The sequence below is a fragment of the Lagopus leucura genome, unplaced genomic scaffold (assembly GCF_019238085.1).
Source record: "Lagopus leucura isolate 7727_CA_CO unplaced genomic scaffold, USGS_WTPT01 Super-Scaffold_54, whole genome shotgun sequence".
In the NCBI taxonomy this organism is placed as follows: Eukaryota; Metazoa; Chordata; class Aves; order Galliformes; family Phasianidae; genus Lagopus; species Lagopus leucura.
Window position 1 is genome coordinate 3,865,747 of NW_024962251.1, and position 22,631 is coordinate 3,888,377.

The window sequence follows — 22,631 nt, forward strand, 5'->3', positions numbered from 1 at the left end:
GTTCTTCCAACAAACAAATTTCTAATTCTTCAATTTGCTGATGAATTCCATTTTGAAATTTTTCAATATTGCCTGTATTCCAAACACCTTTGGGGTGATTTTTGCTAAATAGCTGAAAAGTCTGTTGGAGGAACTCATAGATGACCACTGTTGCATTCTTTTGTGTGATCTTCATGATCTCCCTGGGAAATCCGAAATCAATTGTTTCATTGAGACACTGATGAGAAAAATATCCACCCATTTTGTGTAGGAAGTTAATGTTCTGGTGGTTCATTTTGATTCCTTGGTGAAAGCAAATGTGGTGTGAGATTTTGATATATAGTGCCAAAGTAATGCAAACTCGCAGTAAACTTCTCTGAACCAAGATGGTCATGGTGATGAATCTGTCAGTTCTACCCTTGTTGTGCTGGTCTGCAAGCCTGTAGTTTCTTCTTGTCTCTTCTGTATTCAGACGCTGCTCTTTTATTACTCTGATTTTCTTGCGTGACATGTTAGGTATTAATTATTTTGTAAGAGCTGTGTTTTTATCAACAGTGATTCTGCCAGTTTATTGTTGGTTTCAATTTCTTTTAGTTGCAAAATATTGCTTATTTTTTCAATAACTTTATTAACTGAAGGAAGAGTAAGTGATTGGTCAGTGAATACAGGCAGATTAGCATCTGATAAGGACTTTTCATCTTATTTATACTTAAACAGGCAGCCTTGCTTTATGCTGAGAAGTTTTGCTTTTATGCTGAAGTTGGCAAAGAGTATGAAAAAAGAATCACATTTGTGGCTAACAGATATCCATCCTAAGCAAGATGTAATTTCATTTCATTGATTTTAAAAAGTGATGTCTTGTAGGACAAATTGTTTTGTTTGGGAAGTAGCTAATGTTTTATTAGCAGAAGAACCCTTTTGTTGACACAAGCACTGACTCACTAGGGCATTTGTTGCTATCACTATGTTGGAAAAAATATACACAGCTTTGAGGACAGATGCTTTTTTATCTATTATCTGTGATAATTTGCTGCTCAGAGAGGCTTCCTTCTACTGCATAACCAGCTGATTGAACCTGGTTTTTGACAACTGTCAACCATGCTGTAAGGTTACTGATGAGGGCTTGCTTACATCTAGAGTAAGACAGCTTCTGTTCTGAAGCCTCCTCCTGTGATGATAAGTAAGTCCAGACTCCCTGAGAGTTTGTGTTGGTAGCAAAATGTCCTATTTTGGGGGCCACCATAGCCATTGTGATACTGGAACATACATCCTAAAATCAGGGCAGTAATTCTGTGAATATTAAGTTTGTGGGCCAGCTGGTAGTAGAACTGCTAGTACTCAGGTTAACTAACATGTCCCAAACAATTTCACAGCCTGCAGTGATTATAAGACCAAGATTGTGCTGCATAAGCATTGCAGGTTGAAATGCAAGTCCTTAGCTGATATGGCAGCTCCTGATTGTGCATTAGCAAATTGCTGTATTTCTATGGATTGTTGGCTTCTTCCAGTGCGACTGTCAGCCCACTTAGCTGGCTCTGGTAACTGCAAAACAAAAAACTTTCTGGTAGAGTATCAGTTGGAGCCAGTGTTGGATTTTCAGATAAGAAAAAGTTATAAGGCATTTAGTAGGCAGACTTGCCTCTTGTGGGAATTTAAGGATTGCTAAATCTTCACGTGAACTAAGTTATTTGGTGACTGAAGTGTACAGAGTTTACAGAGCCAGAGGATGTGTCCTCATGTAATTCATCATGCATAATTACAGGGTTATTTCAAAGAGAATATGGAAAAAGGTGAAGTTCAAGAATGTTTGATGTGAGCAGCAAAGGAATTCTGAGGAAATATTTTGCTAAAATTATCCTGTTAGTGCTTACAATGTGACAGACTGAGGGATTGCTATGGATAAGCAGTTTCTCTAGTGAGACACGTGATGGCTTCAGCAGTTATGCAGTAGAAACCTACTAACATGGTGATACTCCTGTTATTCTTCTTGTTTTGCTACTGCTGATAGTAATATTGTGGTTTTTTTCATGAATTACTTACAGCTAGATGTCTTCAGAGAAGTTGATTTATGAATGAAACTGTAGGAAGTATTAATTTCTTGATTGAAATTCTGTACAGAGAATGGAGAAGTACATGGTAGGTTTAATGCATGGATTTGCCACAGAAGTCCATCAGTGAGATCTTCCAATACTTTGTCTTACTCTGCTAAGGTGTTGTGGTTTTTTTTGTTTGCTTTTTAATTATTATTTTGCTCCTTTCTCTGTTTGTATGGCTTAGTACAAATATGTATGACTTCTAGACACGAGGGATCTAAACTTAGTTGGAGGCATTGCCTTCGTTGTGTATTTTTACATTTTCTTTAAGTCTGTGCCAATATCAGAATGGTTTAAGCTAAACTGTAACTAGCATGTGGTGTTAGGAAGATCAGCATATCAAACTAAAATGTATTGTCATAAAAGATTACTGAAACTTTTACAAGATGGTAACCGTGAGATCTCCTGAAATTACATCACTGAAGACTGCAGGACACAGTGCACACAGTAGTCACGAGACACAGTCTAATGCAGTATCAAATACATGTTTCTCTGGCTTTTTGATGTTGACTTGAAGTGAGAGTTACCAAGATAGCAGAGGATGTCTTTTTCAACTGTGGTTGGAATGTCAGAAGATTTTAGCTTTGATTGACTTGACTGGGCAAAGTTGTGAGCTGAATCTGACCTCAGTGCACTGCTGGAAGTGTGTAGGGAGAGTTCATTTAAGGTATAGTAATTGTGTACTTACAAGTCATTGTATGAGATTAAAGAAATAAATTGGATTCAGCTGTAACTTACAGCTATAGGAGGACATTAAGAATGTCTGTACAGTAGTACAGGAGAAATCACTCTGATGCAGTTTTAATGACTGGCCCTGGTTTTGATAATTCAGTCAAGAATTACATGCCAGTTCATTTCACCTTCAGATGGTTTCACTGTCTGCATTAAAAATCTTAGGACAGAATTTCAGTTTGTTATGCGTATACGTGGCTCTGTTGCTCTAAATGGAACAACAGCGATAGGCGATGACCCATACTTTCATCTTCAAAAGCAACACAGAAAAACAGCTTAATGTTTCAAGGCAGAGTTGGATCCAATCTGTTGCTGAACATTTTTTGTTTTTGTTTTTCTTTTTGCATTCTGTTTACACACCGTATAGAATAATCACATCCTCAGTCATCTGTCTGCCATCTTCTTGTCATTGTGACTTCATGGATGATCCATGACTTACTTGGCTGTTGTGAAAAGCATTTCAAGGGGAGATCTCTGCATTTGTTTCAGGGCTTCATGTTTTCCCAAGCATTGCATCCCATTCTTTCCTTCAAGCAGTTCTCTGGAGTTTGGTCAAAGGAACCGAAGTCTCTGGAATAACTTGCTTTTTTCTAATGAGGAAATATTTTTGGTGTTGTCAAAACCAAGATCATTCTGTTATAGAATCTGTAGGTTTGTGAGAGGTGTGGTTGTTCTTACAGTGGCTTAGTTGTGGTTCACCGATGGTCAAAGAACTTTTGCACTGTGGATCTCATTTTGTGTCACAGGAGCTGAAGATGTGAAACTTTAGTAGCTAGATGGGAGTTGAAGCAACAGGTTTAGGAGAAGGAACTGGAGAGAACTGAGATCCCAGGTCTGAATTCACCTAGATAATGCTTAGGTTCAAATTGCCATTTAGTCCTATATAGAGATAAAAGGAAAGGCTGCAGAAAAGCCAGTTCCAGGGCTGTCCTGCAGCGTCCTCAGCACTATAGGCTGGAACAAATCCTGTCAAAATGGAGCATTGCTGGAGTCTGCTGGCTGGAGGGACATGTGGTGGAATGAAGAGGATAAGCACTTTGGGTTTGTGTGGGATTTATTATGGGATGTTTGGGGGAGAAGCAGGAGGTAAGGAAAGGAATGGACCTAGGGGTTTTGTTTGAGGAGGAACAAATGTGAAGGTAGAGAAATGAGGGGATAAAAGGGGGCTGGTTGTCCAGGTGCCAGGAACCAGAGATAGCTGGGAGCCAGCAGTGCCTGAGCTTAGCTGCTGCGGGAATTTCCATTGTGCATGTGTTCTCCACTAGCAGACCTCTGTCCTACTAGGCTACAGAGAACAGGATGAAACTCTTGGCATAAGTTGTGTTTGTGCAAGTGCTCTGTGTGTCTGCTGGCAATTGATGTGGTCACATCCATACCATATGTTCTACATGGTGTATGTACTGTATGTGTGTGCCTGCTGAGAATGCATGCTGCACCTAGCTGCTGGTTGAACCTGCAAGCTCAGAGCTGAGCAGCCTCACCTCTGCTAGGGTGCCAGATTTTGCCTATCCTAACAAATTATGGTCGTTTTCTCTCAGCCAGGGACCAGCAGGAAATTCAGTCTCATCTAAGTGCTTATGAAGTACCCACCTCACCCTGTATGTAAGTTATTGGGGGCTGTAAAAGCAGAGGAACACTTGCAGGGATAGAAAGAAGATTGATCTTTAGTGCCATGTCTGCCATTGAGAAAATAAAGAGGTCATAACCTACCAGAAAAGCAGAGGTGGAATGCCCTACAGAGGCTTTGTGGTTTTCTGAGGGAATTTCCATCTGGCTGCTCTGTCAAACTGGTTGTGTTAGATGTCTGTGACTCTGCTGTTCTCATCTGCTTGCAATCAGTTTTTATAAACAGTCTAACATGATTGTTCATCCATCTTGGCAACCAGTAGAATATCACTCTCAAAACTATTTCTGTAAAGATGTTATATAGTTATAAGAGTATATATAGTATATAAGAGTTATATAGTTCCTAATGCTTTCTCACTTGCAGTACTTAGTACCAGTCTTAATAAATTTGTATGTTTGTGTGGTGGAATGTTGCTGTAGTGGATGATAAACCAAGGTGCCTCACAAGTCCAGGGGATAAGGCTCACTTGGTGTTCTCATTTCTGGGAAGACTGCAAACATCACTGTGTATGGAGTCTGAGATGTGAAAAACCCTCGGGCCTGAATCACTGAATCCAATAGGGGTGATAGGAAAAGCTCTACCCAGCCAACTTGTTTACCCCCAGCTGCAGAGGAAATGTTTCATGCTGCATGTGTTTTTAGAGATCTTTGTCAGTTTAACTGCTCTGGGAAGTAAACTTGTAACGGGTTGCAGATGATATGGAGCTTAAGGTGATGTTTTACCACACGCAGGCAAACTGATGTAATAGTTGTCTTGTACCTAGAGGTGTAATTCTGTCTCTCTTCTGTTTGGCCTTAGGACTTTTTTAGCCCCCAAACAAATCTGTCTGAGAAGCCAAACCCTTTCCCTCTCCCTGTGGAGGAAAAAAAAAAAAAAAAATCTTGTTTTTGCCAATCGGAGAGGCTAATTAGGATAGAACTGGTGCAGGCACATAGGGAGGACTAGGAAAGCATGGCTGTTAGCAGAAGAACATGACCTGATTTCATCAGCTGGCACCCTTCAGGATATTGGAGAAGGTATGTTTGGGTTGGAAGATCTGATCTTGCTAATTTCCCATGGTAGCACCTCCAAGGGAAATGCTGCCTTTTCTTATCTTTTGGTTTGATGCTTGCAATTTCAACTGGATTCCTTTGCTTTCAGACCTTTTTAAAAAGAGATGTGAGACTAAGAGAATGGTGTCTTAAACTGAGGAGCCTGTGCTGCATAGAAGGCAACCTGGAGTTGTGTGACCTTGTGTCATCATGACATCCAAAATGTCCCAGTTTCCTGGGAGAGGGAAGCTTTAGCTATATTGTGAAATTTCACAGTTCTGTATTTCAAGTACTTGGGCCTGAAACTGGCTGCAGAATATAGGACATTTCAAAACTGTTTCAAATCAAACCAGTTAAAGAATGAGAACCTTACTAAGTGAAATCTGAGATTGTTAACTGTGATGTGTGCTACTGTGCTTCTTCCTACAGGGTTGATACCAGATATACATCATTGTTGCATGTTAATCAGCCTCTGTGAGAACTGGAAGCTGCAGAGGCTACAAAGAGGCTGTAGAAGTAGACTATTTCTTGTCATTTATCTTGAGTGAAGGGTGACTGCTGTTCTGATGTAATAATTTCTTCATACTGCTGATGAATTATTTCAGCATGGCAGTTGGCTGGTGAGAAATGTCTTGAACGATGTGGCATGATTGTTGGAAGGCTGCTAGTGATGCAGAATTGCCCAGGCATGTTGAGGTGAAGACATAGCTATGTGTGCCAGGTGTATTTACAATTTCTGGAAATTTACTTCTTTAGCTACTGAAGGCAGTTAATGATCTTCTTTCATTCAGTTCCTCAACTCCTTTTAGTATTCTGTGAAAGCATTCAGAAAGTAGGACAGAAGACCTACCTGAAGCTAATTTTCAATTCCATATGTTTTCTGAATGAATTTTCTGAATGATTGATTAGGTTTTTCCTTAGCGAGTTCAGTGAGCTGGGTCTCTTCTCTGTCCAGTTGCTAATTTGGGTGAACTGTGGAGGGCTGTAATTATGTTGAGGTTTGAAATGCTCTCTCATATTTCATTGAAATTGGATGGTGATTGGGAAAGTTATTGAAGGGAGCATATAGGTAATTGAATTTTGGAGGCTCTTTTTCTAGGAGGTCAAGAAGTATAATTAAGGTATAATTCCACATTACACCTTAAAAGTTAATAACACACATGGATAACAAGCCTACAGAATTAAGCATTGTTGTAAAGTGTAGTAGCAGTGGATTTTCATGGGCACGTGTCAAGTGAGGTTAGTATAGCATAGATGTTGACTTGATCAACAGGAGTAATAACCAGCCTTGCTCTTATTTTATGTTTTCTTCTAACCAGGCAGGCAAGGTAAATGTTAACCTTCCAAATTTGCTCTGTTTTCCCTGTAGAGATGGTTGTACTATGAAAATGGTCATTACCAGCAGCTCTGATAACCTGCCTTGATAGTGATCTTGGCTGAAGGACTGAATGTGAAATGGTCACGAAGACTGTTCTCTCTGTGTCTTACGAGTTGTCAAGTAACAGCTGCTGTGGGCTGTGATCTCTCGAAGCCCAGCAGGATTCTGGATTGCTGAGGTTTCTACAGCAGGGCTGGTCCAAACTGAGAACAGCTCATGTTGCTACATGTAAGTATATCCACATCTCTCCCATCTGCCTTGTATGTAGAAATATTTGTGGTCCATCCATTCTCACACCTCATGCTGCATAAGAAATAGTTCAGACCTTCTAGAACTATTATTACTATTCCTCAGTAAATCCGATGGCTTTCGTTTAAACTGCTGATGTTTTCTTCACTCCAGAGTGGAGAACTATTGGTACTTGGTGTTTTGCTACTTGGGATTTTGTTCAAGACTATCTGTAACAGAGTTAGGTGGATTTTCCAGCCTTTTTCAATTTTGCTCATTAGGAGATTGTTTGGTCTATACAAGAGGGGAATGCTACTGAAATTAGTGGCTGGGCCGTATGCATTTAACATTAACAGTGCAGTTAGTAAGCAGTCTAGGCTTTTGGCAACAATGCATGTTCTGAAATGGCTCAGCACACAACAGGCAAGTGAGCAGGCTAGCACATGACAGGTCAGCCTTTTGGATGGCATTCAGGACAGGATTTTTGATGTGCCAAAAGTGTAAGCCAGTTCACTGTAAATCTTATTTCAAAGGATGCAGGAAAGACAGCTCTAAAGTCCTTGACAGAATAAAAAGGAGTAGATGGCTGAGTTTCCATCTGGATACCTGCACGTTAAGCAAGCAGAAGTACTATGGCAAACTGCCACAACAGGCTGTGGTGCTATCAACTAGGCCCAGTTGCATAGTGATTGGCACTGACCATACATGGCATACTACTCTGGCCTTGGTTTTCTAACCTTTTTGCTTTGTTAAGAAATGATCAAGTCTAGAAGAGGTAGTACTCCAGAATGTAGTACCTGTCTGCATAGATCCTGTTGAAAAAATTGTGAAATCCTTTTGCAGAAATTTGTTAGCTTTTGCAACCATTCATGAACTGTCTGAACAACTGCTTGAAATACTGATACTCACTGAAGATCATTATGAAGAAGAAATAAGACATTATCTTTCATAGCAGGCCTGGAAATATGCCCGTATGACACATGTAAGAGTATGATTATAGAAGAGAAATTTTTTTAAGCAGTGATCTGGTGGTCACCCCTTGTGAACCATGATTGTATTTTGGATTATCTGTGTGGATGCCATCTGCATTGGAATGGACATTGAATGTTGCAAGCAGAAGGCCGCTGAAAAGCTGCAATTGTTTCTACTGGTGAGATTAGCAAGTTTTTGGAGAGGTTGATGACTTCTTGGAGGGACTAAAACTGGGTTCTGTGAATGAAATTCCTGTTAGCCCAGCACTCCTTTTTGCTAGAACTAACTAGTGAGTTGCATTCCTTCCTAAATCTTTTTTTAACAGACTTTAAATTCCACTGATGCTTCTGTAGAGATTTATAATAGAAATTTAGTACTAGTACTAGTTAGAGGAGAAGTTAAACAGAGAGAGAGATAATGTTATTTTACTATGGGATTAAAAATGCAAACCGTATTTCAAGGACCAGAAGATTTTAGTTATGAGTGTTGCCCTGCTCTGATTTTTATGCAGCAGGATTTATCTCCCTTACAGCATCCTTGTATTGAATGGGCGAAGTTCCAGGTCCCAAACCACAATGTGCTTCCAGGGGAATCCTTGTAATTCACCGTGTTGGCAGTTCTGATTACCTCTGATGATACTTCATGTTAACACAATAAACTACAAGTGTTCTGTAAGCATCTACACAACAGTAGTATCTTTCCTTACACCATAGTAATTTAAATATAAGAGAGAAGAATTACCTTTGTCCAGTAGATATGGTTGAGAAAGTAAGAGATTCTGGTACAGAAGAACAGGAGTCCATAGTGCACTCCTTTGTGGTGCTGCCATTGATTAAGGTGTGAAAACAATTCTGATTGATGCTGTTCTGTGGTGCCTATCTTTCTGTTCATAACTCAGACAGTAGAAGAAGAGGTGAAATGGAATGTAACTGATTTTGTGAAGTAGATGTTTTGGCCTTTTTAACATCTGTCTGAGCTCAGAGCAGTCTTTAGCTTCTACTGTTTGCAGTATTCCTCAAGACAGCTGAAGTATTTTCATAACGAGAGCGAGGTAGGTGCTAATTTCATGGTGGGTTGACCCTGAAGTAAACACAGTAGTTACACTTTACACTACAGATAGGTCATTTGCTTGTGTAGCGTCTGTGTGGATCTTTGTTTCCCTCCCAGATCACTCTTCAGAGTGAAGCTGAATTTGGAGGACAAATTTTGCGAGAGGACAGCTCAACCAGTGAGTTGTTTGCAGGGAGAGAGCAGTCTGTTTTTACCTCTTCTCTCCTTTACTGACTTCTTACTCCACTGAGTGTGCCAGAAACGGCCCTTCTTTTTGACCAGCATTTTGCTGCCATGCAACCAGGACAGCTGTGGGCTGGTCTGACCAGTCTGACCATTGCAGCTGGTTCCAAGTCCTTCACTTGTAAGCGGAGTTGAGCCCTCCTCTCCCTGTGTCAGAGGACAGCAAACACTTGCAGGACTCTAGTTTCATTTTCTGTCTTGGTGAGGTCACAAAGAAAAGTAACTTTTGGGGAAACCTATATCAAATTTCTGTGGTACTGAAAGAGGTAAAGTTTTCCTCCCATCCTTTCCTATTTGATGTTAAAGAATATCCTGCTAAGCAGAGAGATAATGCTACTGCAGTATTACTTTTTTTTTTTTTTTTTCCCATATGCATCTCATCTTCTTGTTTTGGGCTTCCTGTACTTTATAGACATGTTATTTCAGTCCATTCATTAACTTGGTGAGGGCTCTTTTTGAAGTTCATTTGAAGTGCTCCACAGGAAGGGTGTTGACAGTTGTGGTTAGCTGCCAAGCAAATAATAATTACATGATGCACCTGTCCTCTCCCAGCTTTGGGTAAGTAGAGAGAGGAACTCCCATCACTGTGTGCTCAGCGCTGCACCGCTTTATTCTGCATAGAATTTGGGTGGAAGAACTAATTTTGCACCCCTGTAAAGAGAGTTGGGATGGGATATGTGCATAGGCCTTTGGGTTTTGAACAGGGAGTATCAAAGGTAAGAGTATAATTTCCGATAAGGAATATCTTGATAAGTAATACATATTATTGTAATGTATATCTTTGTAAATAACAGTAAGTGGTTTTCATCATGGGGCCATGAACAATGTAGTTTCCTGAACTAAATTATTTTTCTCTTATTTTTGTTGTGATTGTAAGCTTCAGATATGACATTATCAAGTAGAGAGCTAATTTCTTTGTTCAGTGGAGTAATTCAGCTTGAAAGAGATGTGTTTTCTTCTTCTTTTTTTTTTTTTTTATTTTTTTTTTAACCTGATCCAGAGAAACACTGTACAAGAAAATAATTTCACTGTGGTAGAATACAAAACTAACATCAATTGGAGAACCATCTAGATAAGTTCAAATGTGTAGAGAGGCCTTTACTCTAGGTGCCTTTAGATGAGTGAGTAGTCTTGTTATGTTCTGTCAGTCATGGCTAATGGAGAGAGGTGTGTGCTGGGTTGGAAGGAGGCACAGATAAGGGAGAGAAGATGCTGAAACTATAGTCCATGCCTCTTCTAGTTTAATGACATTGAGACTTTAAGAGAAGTGCAATTTCATAGCAAGTTAGAGGCAAAACTTCCTGAGGGATAAGAAAATGACAAGTTTGTACTACACATTTTTCTTTCAAGTACAAACTTACTGCATTTTCATGTGATTTGGCTAGATCCAGAGGGCTCCGTTATTATCCAATAGAAAATGAGACTTAACACTTTTTCATTAAACAGGTTGGAACCAAGTTAAATAGAGGTGCCAAAGTCTGCTTCAGGAATGTGTTTGGAGTCTGCTTTATGAGCAGATGGCTACCCTGTGAATGAGGCAGCTATGGTCTTGTACTTCGTACTGCTGTTGGCCTGCAGTGTGACCTTGGGCTATTTGTTTACTGATTCTCATGGCTCTTTTCTTTCATCTACTGCTCTCAAAGTCCTTGAAACAGGCTTCACAAAGGACTCTGGAATTGGTTGTGATAAGAATTTTGTGGTTACATCTCACATCAGAGCTTACCTTAAACAAACAACTGGTTACTACGCATTAGATTAGTTGAAGTTCTTTAAGACAGTGTTTTCTGATGCCCTGTAAAATGATGTGTGCTTACAAAAGTCTGTTTTTATGCACTGGTGGATAGGTAGCTGTCCTTGGCGCAGGATTACCCACTGTGTTTTCATGTATTCAAATGCAGATTGTTGCAGTTTCTACAGGTGTACTATTGAAGGCCATCTGAAAACCAGGAATTTTATACTAACATGAATTTATAATTTGTTTTCTTTGTGGTTATTGTGAACTTATAAGAAGTATCAAACACAACTTCACTCCATTAATGGCTTTTCTTGCAGTATAAGAAGGGGAGGACTCCTCTTGGGGTCATAGAGTTCATTTTGCTTGCAGGTGTTGGCTTCTAATCTACTGGCCTTTTTTAGTGCTTGGTGCTAGCATTTTACTGGTTTCTGCAGTGTAATGAGATGTGGCTGATTACAGTGGTTGTGAGCCTCCAGTGGATATAGGATAAAGAGGTTCTAAAACATGTAAAATACTGTTGGAATTCAACTGTAAACCCTGAAGGAAACTCTTCATTTGACATGAACTTTAGGAGACCTTCTCTTGGAATGTAACAAAAAATAAATAAATAAAAGAGAAGTAGAAATAGAACTCCTTGGGCTGAAAAGATTCCTACTGAAATCTTCTCTGTAGTGATGGAGGATGACTAATAGAAAGAACTGCTAAAAAATATGACTGATCTCCATTGTGCACAGCACAGTTTAATTTGCTTTTTGTCCTAATGGCAGAGAAATTTGCAAGAATAAATCCTCACATGCAAAATCCTTGGGAATTTTGCATTCCTTCGGGAGTGTGTATCTAGGCAGCTTTTTTCTCTTTCTTTCTAAGGGTTTTGGAGGAAGCACAGCTTTACTTCTGCTTTTTCCATTAGTCAGTCATAAGGTCTTCAGTGCACCGCTTTACAAAATACATTAATCCAAATGCAAGTGCCAGCTCATCTTTTTTAATGCAGAAGTACAAATAATGTTACTAAAGGCTCAGCTGTTATTGGTAAAAAACTGGTGCATGAGCAAGGAGGTGCTTGTGTAAGCTGTTCTGTGCACTCAGACATCTGGGTTTGCTGCAGAACTGCTTTCCAAAGTTCTCAGAGCTACTTTCCATTGTGGCAGCCTGTGTAATCCACATGCAGTGGTGAATGAGGGTACCTGGAAAAGAGAACATCTATTCATGAGGTAGCAGGATTATCTTCTGCATCACTCTGTAAGCTGCCATGGCTACAAAACTAACCCCATTATATAAAGAAAGAGAGCTGTGCCAGTCACCACCAATACAGCTTATGTTTTCCTGAGTCAGGTGTTAGCTGTTCTCTTCTAGGAAATGAATTGGATTAAACGATGATCATAGCTTGATGTCTTCTAATAGAGAGTAGGTCTCTAATGGGCTCGTTTATGTTATAGTGGAAGGCTTCTTGCAGTAATAGGGAATGCATGTGGACAGTGGATTTGGCTCTGGCAGTCTGAGTTCAGCTGACAATAGCTTTTTAAGGACGTGTCCTAATCTTCACAGAAACCCATTTATTACAGTCAAAAACAGGTAGCTGGAAGGAAACTGGATTTATAGGGGGGAATGGAAGAATGTGGGAAAACACTTGTGAGTAGCAGCCATTTGCCTTAGGTGGCTAAGATCAAAAATAGCTACATGAGATTCACCACAGAGGAGGAAAGGAATATACACCATTGTCTTATGTTTTCAGGGTGGACAAATGGTTCAGTGATGCTGAAAATGATGCTTAAAAGTCGCTACTTTGTTCTTATCAGCAAGTTCACTATGAAATTTGAGGTGTTAAACCTTTGCCAAAGTTGCTTCAGGGAAGTCTGTGAAGATTTTCTTCTTGAAGTGTTAGTGGTTAACTTGTTTCCACTTCTGAGCACTTAGATTTAGGTCTGGAAAGAGTAACCTTAAGTGTCTTTGCAGTTTGCCTGACGATCCCCCTGTCTGCCTGTTCTGGGTTAGATTCAGTCGTGCCTGGTTTTCTTTATCTGTAGATTGTCATATGAGAACGTGTGGTGATTGCAAATTGGTAGGTAGCACAGCTCCATCATGCTGCTCACTCAGTCCCCCTATCAGAAGAGAGTAAGAAAATACAATAAAAGGCAGCAGGCTGGAGCTGCTCGGCCCTGGTACAGGGCAGTGCTGGGCTTTGCTCACAGAGGCCTCCCCTCTGCAGCCCCCACTACCAAAACCTTACGCACAAACCCATTATGGAATGGGAATCTTGTGTCTCATAGTCTGTTACAGCAGTATCATCTGCTTTGGGAGGCACTTCTTCACTGTTTGTATTGAAAATGGGCGGATAAACATTACTCATTCATTTTCTTAAAGAGCTAACAGTAATTGTTCATTTCTAAAAATACTTTGTCTCAGAGAATAACACAATATGTAGGTATATGAATGTAACTTTATATTACTTATAAGTGTCATTCTGCTTGACTTAAGAAAGGGAACGGGCAGAAGGATGAGGGTGTGAAGGGAGGAAAAGATGGAATCTGCAGCTTCCAGTTCGTGCTGTAAGACTTACACATCTGAGCTGATTGGAATGGGATACCTTTACTATCAAGGGAAGCAGGTGAACAGTTTTTGGTTTGATGCATCTGTTGGAGTTTAGTTGTCCAGTGTGAAATAAGTTTTGTAAGCAGTAGTTTTGCACTATTAACTGTGATGGAAGTTTAGATGAGAACCAATGTGTCTTATGTCTATGCCAGAAATACCTGCATTTGAGCAGGTGAATCCCATGCTGTGAGTGGAAACTGCCACCAATTTGTGACTTTCCACTTCCATACAATGTATTCCAGAAGAAATACATTTCTTGACTTCATGCACTTTGCAATGGCATGTGTATTCTGAAAGTTAAAGCCTTTTGTCATGGCAGTGGCAGCTGTCCCCTTTTGGGCTACCTTATCCAAGCTGGGCTCACCAATGTTCTTCACAGAGGGGATGCTGATGAGGCTAAGGGTGCTGCTGGAACAGCCTGCTTAGCAGAAGTATTCCCAAGCTGCAGTGCTGAAAGGAAGGTGGTGTAGCTCCATTTTGGGCTGGGATGCCACCATGGTTCCTGGTGCTGGGTCTACAGCAGTGAAGTATTGACATAAGCAGGGCATAGCAGATTAGGCTGTGCTCTTCTCTCTGGATGATATTGTGATGCCTTTGTAAATAGTACAGTCTGAATTTATTCAGTCCTAATCACTGTCACAGTGTAGTCAGGTTTTAGGCAGTTGAAAGGCATAGACTTATAGAATCAGAATCACACACTCACAGAATGACCTGGGTTGGAAGGGACCTCAAGGATCATGAATCTCCAACCCCTCTGCCACAGGCAGGGCCACCAACCTCCCCATTTAACAATTGACCAGGCTGTCCAGAGCCCCATCCAATCTGGCCTTGAACAACTTCAGGGATGGGACATCCTCTCTGGGCAGCCTGCGCCAGCACCTCACCACTCTCTCTGTAAAGAACTTCTCCCTGACCCCTTAAGATTAACCTTAGTCTTCCCTCCCTCAGCTTAAAACCATTTCCCCTTGTCCTGCTGTTATCTACCCTTTCAAAGAGTTGATTCCCTTTCTGTTTGTAGGCTCCCTTTAGGTACTGAAAGGCTGCAATGAGGTCACCCCGCAGCCTTCTCTTCTCCAGGCTGAACAAGCCCAGCTCCCTCAGCCAGTCTTTGCTGTGGAAGTGCTCCCAGCCCTGTGATCATCTTCGTGGCCTCCTCTGGACCCTCTCCAACAGCTCTCTGTATTTCTTGTATTGGGGAACCTAGACCTGGACACAGTACTCCAGATGGGGCCTCCCAAGAGCAGAGTAGAGGGGGCAATCACCTCCCTGTCCCTACTGGATAGCTGCTAATATATAACTGAGAATTCCTTGAGTTGCTTATCAGGGATTTTTATTCATATCCTTATTTAGTGTTTGTGATTGTTTGTTGTGCCATGTAATCTGATGTTTGGTCCAGAAAGGTGGAATTGCTGAGTTGTTACAATTAGGTTTCTGAGGCTGGGCCTTTAGTTGCCCTTAATATAGGCCTGTGCTCAGTAATGCATTAAATTAAGCTGATAGGTACTCTATTATCTCTATTATTGTCTTGTTCACATTGTTCCATCATTTGTAAATTCCATGGCTCAATTATATCCTGGTCACTGTGTTTATATTGTTGCAGTAATACTTTGAGACATTAGTACTAAATTCAACACCATTTATGCTGTTCATAGTGATAGAATATAAGTGTCTTTTAGATAGGTTGGTCTTGTTTCCCTAGTTAAGCTAATGAAAGCAAAAATATAATGGTCTGGTGTACCTTATCTGTTGCAAAAACTGTTTTTCAAGCACTTTTAGAACACTGAAGTTCCCAAAAATTATGTCCAAATGCACTGGAAGGGAATAAAAAAACAATCCAGATCCATTACAAGTGTATTTTTTGCCATGGTTTCTCATGTTGTCTCAGACTGCTCTTTTTTGCCCTCTATGTTGGGTAGAAAGAAAGTGAAACTATTATTAGTGTCCAGTTTAATGCAGTTTGTGGAAAGGAGTAATTTCAAGTATGTTTCTGAAATGTTAAATCCTCATGAAGAATAGGCTCAGAAAACACTGCCAGTAGGAGATCCCTAACATGGCATTGTATTTTGTGAAAGGTATACAGCATTTTGAAGGTACATTCTCCCCATAGTAGAAATAGTAAAAAGTGACTGTTACCACTTATCTTTTACAGGACTGTCATCTTAGCATTCCTCTGGAATAATGTATTGCACTGCTGGCAGGAATTAATGTCTGTAAACATCAGTGAATGCGTGAGTATGACAGCAAAGAAGGCCTGATACTCAGTCTGCATAAACTGGCATAGAAGCTGGATGTGAAATTCAGACTTGAGTGGAAATGTGTTTACTCACAGAATGGTTGCTGCTTTACTGAACGTAAGGTGTTAATTTGGTTGTGAGATAAATATGAGCCTTTCCAGGACAGTTGTGTGCTATTCTGCGCTACTTTTTGCATCCATCCTAGGGAAGCAATGCATGCTTCAGTTCTTATGCTCTGCTTACAGCAAAAATAGCTTATGTGAAGATGAGTCTGTTTACTGGAGGTTTAATCCTGAAGATCTTCCACACATGTGCTGGTGTTTCAGCTCAAGGCAGAGTATGGTGACAGTAGGAGCAGTTTTGGTTTCTCCAAACAAACAGTGTCTCCGTTGTGTTCTCCACAGATGTCCCCTTTTCGTGGTTCATCCCATTGTCCCTTCACACTTGCCTGTGGAGACTCTCACCAAGTTTGGCCAAGCAGTGCAGCTGCCCAGGCTGGTGTGGTACTGAGCCATCTGACTGTGTTTATCTGATCATGCTTTTGCAACAAAAGCTTTCTCAAGTCCTAAGCTGACAAGAAGTATAATGCTTGATGTAATGTTTCCTGCATATTTTTCTTTTGCCTGAAGCTGTTCCATAACATATGTTTGATGCTGGAAGGAGCTCTACAATTAATCCCTGTCCCAATGATAGAGGAATGTGGCAGATCAGAAGCGAGTGTATAAGGCTATCCCCTACCTTTTAGCATCCATGTGATGAAATCTCTTTTGTGTGAGGTGAAGTTCAGGAGTGGAGTATGCCATTTCACAGTCTGGACACAGTATCTCTGCAGGGCAATGAAATATAAGTCAGGTTATCCAGGGAGTGTTGTCAACAAGCAAAAGTTTTATGTGTCCAGCCTTCCACAGGTGACAACTGTTACGTGAAGTTCTGTGAGGTATTGTTTCATTTGTCTTAAATGCATTGGATAGCTAGCTGCATAATAGAAATCATGAGTTCTGTTACGCCTCCAGAGATGTCTCTTGTGAGAAGCTTGTGGTTACATCAAGTGTGCAAGTTTTAATGAAAATCTATAGAACATAAAGGGAACCTGTTTACATCTCTGTAGCTCAGAGCAGCTGCATATTACATTACATCTGCAACTCTGTAGATGTTATCTGCTTCAATAAATTACACTGGATTTTTAATATTAGACATTGCAAGAGCTTTCACAATGTATTCTCATAATTTATCAATATGCTTATGATAAGGTAATCCTCATGCCTTTAAAGAGGTCATGATGGGCATCTTAGAGTTACCTGTCATCTTGTGTTGTAATATACCAGTATGGCCATTTCATTGTTGTGAGCTTGATTTTAACTCTGTGTAATCCAGTGATCAAAAATATATTTGAATTTGAATGTATGTTTTGCAAATTAGCTACTTTTTAGTTTTCAGAATATTTCAGTTTTGCATGTTGTTTTGGCTCAATTTCTTTCTTTCACTAAGTACTGGAGAATATACTACTGGGGTTCGTATTTGTTCTAGAAAAGAAGTTGGATTTGAAAGAAACTGAAGACTGATGATGCATACCACAATTTGGAAAATCTTTGTTTCCTGGCAGAGGCAGATTATTCCATTTTAATTATAACCAATGTACTCAAAACTTAGGTTTTCTCCTCTTGTCATGTTTCTTTATAGTGGCCATGTTCTCTACATTTATGTATTACTTATACCACACTTTTCATGCCATCCTCAGTGTGTTTGCTAAAGAACAAATCACAGAGTAGTGTCTCATCAGTCTGGCTCTAACATAAATGGAGCTCATCTGGTTTGTTTAGAACAAACATGTGAAGGATTGGGTGACAGATTCTAGTCATTCAGGCTGTAGAATTTGTGGTGTGTTATCCCATTCTTAAAACAGGAAATGTGAAAGAAGAGTGCTTCTTTAATTGTATGTCCTCCCACATACAAGCAATAAGGTAATACTTAAACCTGTCTGAATGTGATGTTACCAAAAGCAGTCGCTGTAGGTACTTCACACTTTCTTCATATATCTGCCTGATTGTTTTCTGTAGTCTAGAAGCTTAGTAGGGACAAAGAAGGATGTAACCAGCAGCCTTTGTTTTCATGCCTCCTGTCACCCTTCTCAATTGCTTTTTAGCTGATACCTGAGCCAAAGCGTGTGCTTTTCTTATAGTGCTGAATATGACTGCAAGAAACACTTAGTAAAGGAGTGGAGAAGGAAAGAAGGAAAAAAATGCACAAGGAGAATGGAATGAATACTCTGGAACGAAGAGAGGAATAGAAGAGGAAGAAATTCCTAACATAGAAAACAAAAGAGAGGAAAGCATTTCTGAATATTTGCTTGTTTTCACAACATTGCTGAAATGTGAGTTTTCAGACTGTGCAGCAGCATGAGAGAAGCTGTCTGTTAACTACTAAGTCACTGTCATTGCAGCATCTGCAGATAGGCTCCCAGTGGTTTTCCTCTTGATAATTTTTAGGTATTATCAGTGGTTCCTGAAGAAATATCTGTAGCCTAGATATTAAGTCTTACTGGAGTCTCAGCAGTAGTCTCCAGGATACTAGCTCTCTAAAAAAACACTGTTTGCTCAGAATTTGGTTGTGTAGCTTGCCATCCTGAATTCTCACACATTTTACCAAGGGCAGCTTGGGCTTCTGTTTCAGCTGTGGTACGTCAAGGGTTCAGTCTTGGTCAGACACTTGGTTGGCATACTGTTCAGAGAGCAGAGATATTATTATTGCAGATTACTCTTGGGATCTGTGGTGATTACTATCTTAAAAATCATGGTGGCATCTTCCTACCTAATAGCAGATACTGTGTGTGATACAGCTGGGTTTACTCAAATAATTTGTGATGGGATCTAAGCATAATGTATGGAATGTGTGGATGGCAAGAGATATGACTGAAATGGGATGAAGAATAGCAAGGTAGCAATCCAGTTTCCTAACCATTTATGTATGTAGCAACCATAATGACGAAAGCAGAGCACTCAGTCTAAGGTTGTTTTGGCTTACTGCCAGGTTAGAAATAAATTATTGGTACTAAAATTTCTGTGAACATAAGCAGTATTCACAGGAATGCTAAAGACACTGTAAAATTTTAATGAAAATCAATTAAAATGTTAAATATAATAAAGCCACATAACTAGCTAAATAACTATTGGTAAAAGATTTCAGTACCATTATCTTCTGGGTGTTGCAGGATGTGTGTGTATGGCAGGAAGTGGATGAAAGAGGGAAATGCAGAACCTGGACATGGGCACATTCAGCAATGCAGCAGAGTTTATACTGTGGTGTGAGCCAGGATGTGACAATGAGGTCACGGTCTGGATGAATAGATGAAAAGCATGCTGCTGTTTCAAGTGCTTCCTATCTGGAAGACTGTACTAAAGTGACGAGAGGGCTGTGGTGGAGTAGAAACCTCAGATACTAATCAGCCTTTAAAGACCAGGCACTGAATCATCTTTCAGAAGAATTTTCTCTGGTGCTGTTTTTCTTCAGTTAATTGCATTTAACTTGGACGTACAACTTAAGTTTTATATAACGTTCTCCAAATTATTTGCAAAAATTTTATCTGCAATCTTCCCAAGATGTTGGCAGGGAATACTTCTAAATTAGTTTTCCAGCTGCTGAATATCAGTGGATAATGAAGTGCCTTATATCCAGATTGGAAGTGAGCTGTTAACAGAATAAAGCAGATATATGATTAGAGCTGGCTTTTTAGTATTTTTCGTATTTTGGTGCTCTGATCTCACAGGGACTGTTTTTGTTTTTTTTTTCTCTGCAGAGATCTGCCGAGATTGTGTTGGTGTAATTACTTTGCACCAGCCTCTGACATCTTAAGGGTTATACAGATTCATACAATCAAGTTGAAAAGGAATCTAAATGGTCGTCTAATCTAACTACTACAGTAAAAAGGGTTATCTACAGCTCAGAGTGCTGTCCAGGCTGAGCTTGAATGTCTCCATGTGTGTGTGAATCCTATGAAGTCTTGTTTAGAAGGAATGAAACTGCTACAGGTGTGTGTGTTGTACATATATGCTCACTGCTTTACTAGAGGTGGTGTGAATTCCTCCACTACTATGACCACTGTAACCATTCATTGGTTTGGATGTATGTTTGGCAGTACAGCATATCCTGTAATACAGGATCCCTGGCATCTATTTTCTCTTAGGCATTTAAGTGGCACTTTTCCCTTACAGCAGCTCCTTCTGAGCTCATAAAGCTCCATTTGCTTTATGGTAGAAAGGCATCTTAAAGTTCTGTGGGTTAAGAAACACGACCACAGAACCTCCCTACAAAAATTTTAGAATTATACCAGCAAATCAATGTTCCTAATGATGTTGCTGTGACTGGGGCCCAAGACAGATGGAGACTTGCTTTTGAATGACAGCATGTACTGCTTATAAATGTACATGTGAAGCTTTTTTCTTGGTCAGAAATTTTGTGGAAGGTACTGAAATTATGGTGTGGGAAACATGCCACATAAAGTAGATCTGTAGGATGAATCTTAGATGCCTTGACATCTCCCACTTTAAAACTGAGCCAGCTTTATAGTGAATTTTTAATCACATCAGCAATTGGTTTTTAGTTAGAGATAAACTAAGCTTTGCCAAGCCATGGGGAAGGACTGCCATTCAGACCAGGGTCCTTCAAGCACTGTCTTCCCGTGACCACTGGCTGTGCTTTCCCTACTTGCTGTCTGCTCTGGTCACAGAGCATAGTGAATAATCAATTATTTTGTTTCAGGGTAACTGCTTGTTTTAATGGTCAGAAAAGAATCCATCTTAACGCTCCCCTGCTGATCACTTTTACTTGCTATTAAGTAAATCATTTTTGTTCCCTTCCTTCTGTAGTGTAAAGTGATGAGATTGGCTTGAGAAGAAAAATCTTACAGTGAAGAAAGTTTCCTTCCTAATATACTTGTGGAGGGCCTAATCCTATGGGTCTCAGAGTGAGTGCTTTTGTGGTTGTAAAAGGCCAACAAAAACACTTTCTGTCTTTCTAGGATGTGCTTAGTATGTCTCAAACACTTGCAGTGCAAGGCCATTGCTGTGATAGCCAGTCAAAGACTGATATCAGCAGATACGATATCCTCTCCTCCCAACACAGTAGACTTGCTTTACTGACAAATTTTTGTCTACGAACTTGGTTTTGACAAACTTGTTATAGTGAACTCGCTTGTTTACAGGCTTGAGACAGAGCATCTGTAAGCCTCACAGGCTAAAAAGTATGCCTGAAAAGGACCCTGAGTCATTGTCATCATCTTCATCATCTTGGTGGTCACTGTTGCCATTTGCTGGTTTGAGACTATGACTTCTGGATGAGTGCACTAACACCCCTACCCCTTCTCCAGTGCTGCAGGCTGAGAGTAGAACTCCTCGAAACAGATGCCCAAAACAGACTGGTGATCAATCTTTTTTCCTGTCTTGTTTTTCTGACGCTTTTTTTTTTCCTCTGTTTTCTTCAGTTTTCCCTTTTTGTTCTTTTTCTTTGTAAAATTATTAAGTAATTGCAAGACATATTTTGGCTTCTGAAAAGCTGTATCTCTTGTACAGTTGCTAAGTTGTAAAGTTGTGAATTAGTTGTGAGTCTTATTTTGGTTCCTGAAAGTCTCTAAGGACTGTAAAGAATGATTAAATACTGTGCTTCTGCATATTCTGTTTAACATGGGGGATAATTAAAAATCCGCCCAAACCTGCTTTCCAGATCAGCTGGTGAGTGGAAGTTTTGTTTGCTGTGTTGAGTGGCTTTTTGAGAACAATACAGATTGAACAGTATGTAGTGGCAGAGAAGAGGCTTTGAAATCTTAAACTGTTTAGCTTGCTGGAAAATTGCATTGTAAACTCCTTGGGCGTGTGTGGAGAAGAGTGCAATTCCATAGCTGTTCCTACAACCTACCCTAGTGCAGGGTTCCTCTGGTGTTACTGTTCTGTTGTTTTGTCTCATAGTTCTTGGAGTTTGGTTTTTGCTACTAAACTGTATTGAAGGATATTTTTTCTATCTGCATGAACAATCCGTGATTATCAGCTGTATTCTTGTAAACTGGAGAGGAGCAAGCTGTCCTTAGGAGAGGTGATTGTTATCACAGTGTTCTTTCCAAATAGCATGTGTTGTTTAGATCATGTCTCTGAGTTCATTTACTTGTATTTCTGATCTCATAGGTGGTAAAGAAAGCACGTTTTGTTTTGTTTGTTTTGTTTTTTGGTACAAGTTACAAGCTGCTTATTTAGAGCTTTGGAGTGTGGATGAGTACTTCACCCCAGGTATTCTGTTTCTAGTCTGGTTTATGGGAATGCGTGTGTTTAACAGATCCAGCATTTCCTGCCCTGCACAAAATAGTAGGTCATTTTGACCAGATGATAAGGTCAAACATGGTAAAATTACAGGGTGGTAGTCAGAACTGTTCTCTGGACAGAAATCTCTTCAGCCTTCAAGCCAATTTAGTCCTACAAGTTCAGAACAACTCATAAATCAGCATTGACTGATCCATTTCTTTGAATTTTGGAGGTAGAGGACACACAACCAGACTTCTACAACTACAAAGGCTATGCCTTGTGACTGAGTGTGTTGAAATGCAGTATGTTTTGCCAAGTCACAGAACCACCAGACCCTTAGCCTACAAAATCATCCTTGGTCTGATCTGTGAAACCTTCTGTATTTTTCAAAAGACACAAGCAGGAATGCTCTCTCTGGTCTGAAAATGTCCATAATTAACTGTAGTTGCTGCCACT

At 40.1% G+C, this 22,631-nt stretch overlaps 1 protein-coding gene across 6 annotated transcripts in view; it reads left to right on the plus strand.

Moving 5' to 3' along the window:
• Positions 1-22,631, plus strand: part of MOB3B (MOB kinase activator 3B) — an 86,599-nt gene that overhangs the window by 5,470 nt on the left and 58,498 nt on the right. For 2 of the 6 annotated variants that reach the window (XM_042874056.1, XM_042874067.1), the window contains 2 exons: positions 6,832-7,068; positions 15,807-15,885. The exons of 2 other annotated variants lie outside the window; for them this stretch is intronic. The gene's annotated coding sequence lies outside the window, so the exon portion shown is untranslated. The remainder of the gene's footprint in view (positions 1-6,831; positions 7,069-15,806; positions 15,886-22,631) is intronic. 2 more of the 6 variants (XM_042874060.1, XM_042874074.1) reach the window with 2 other exon arrangements.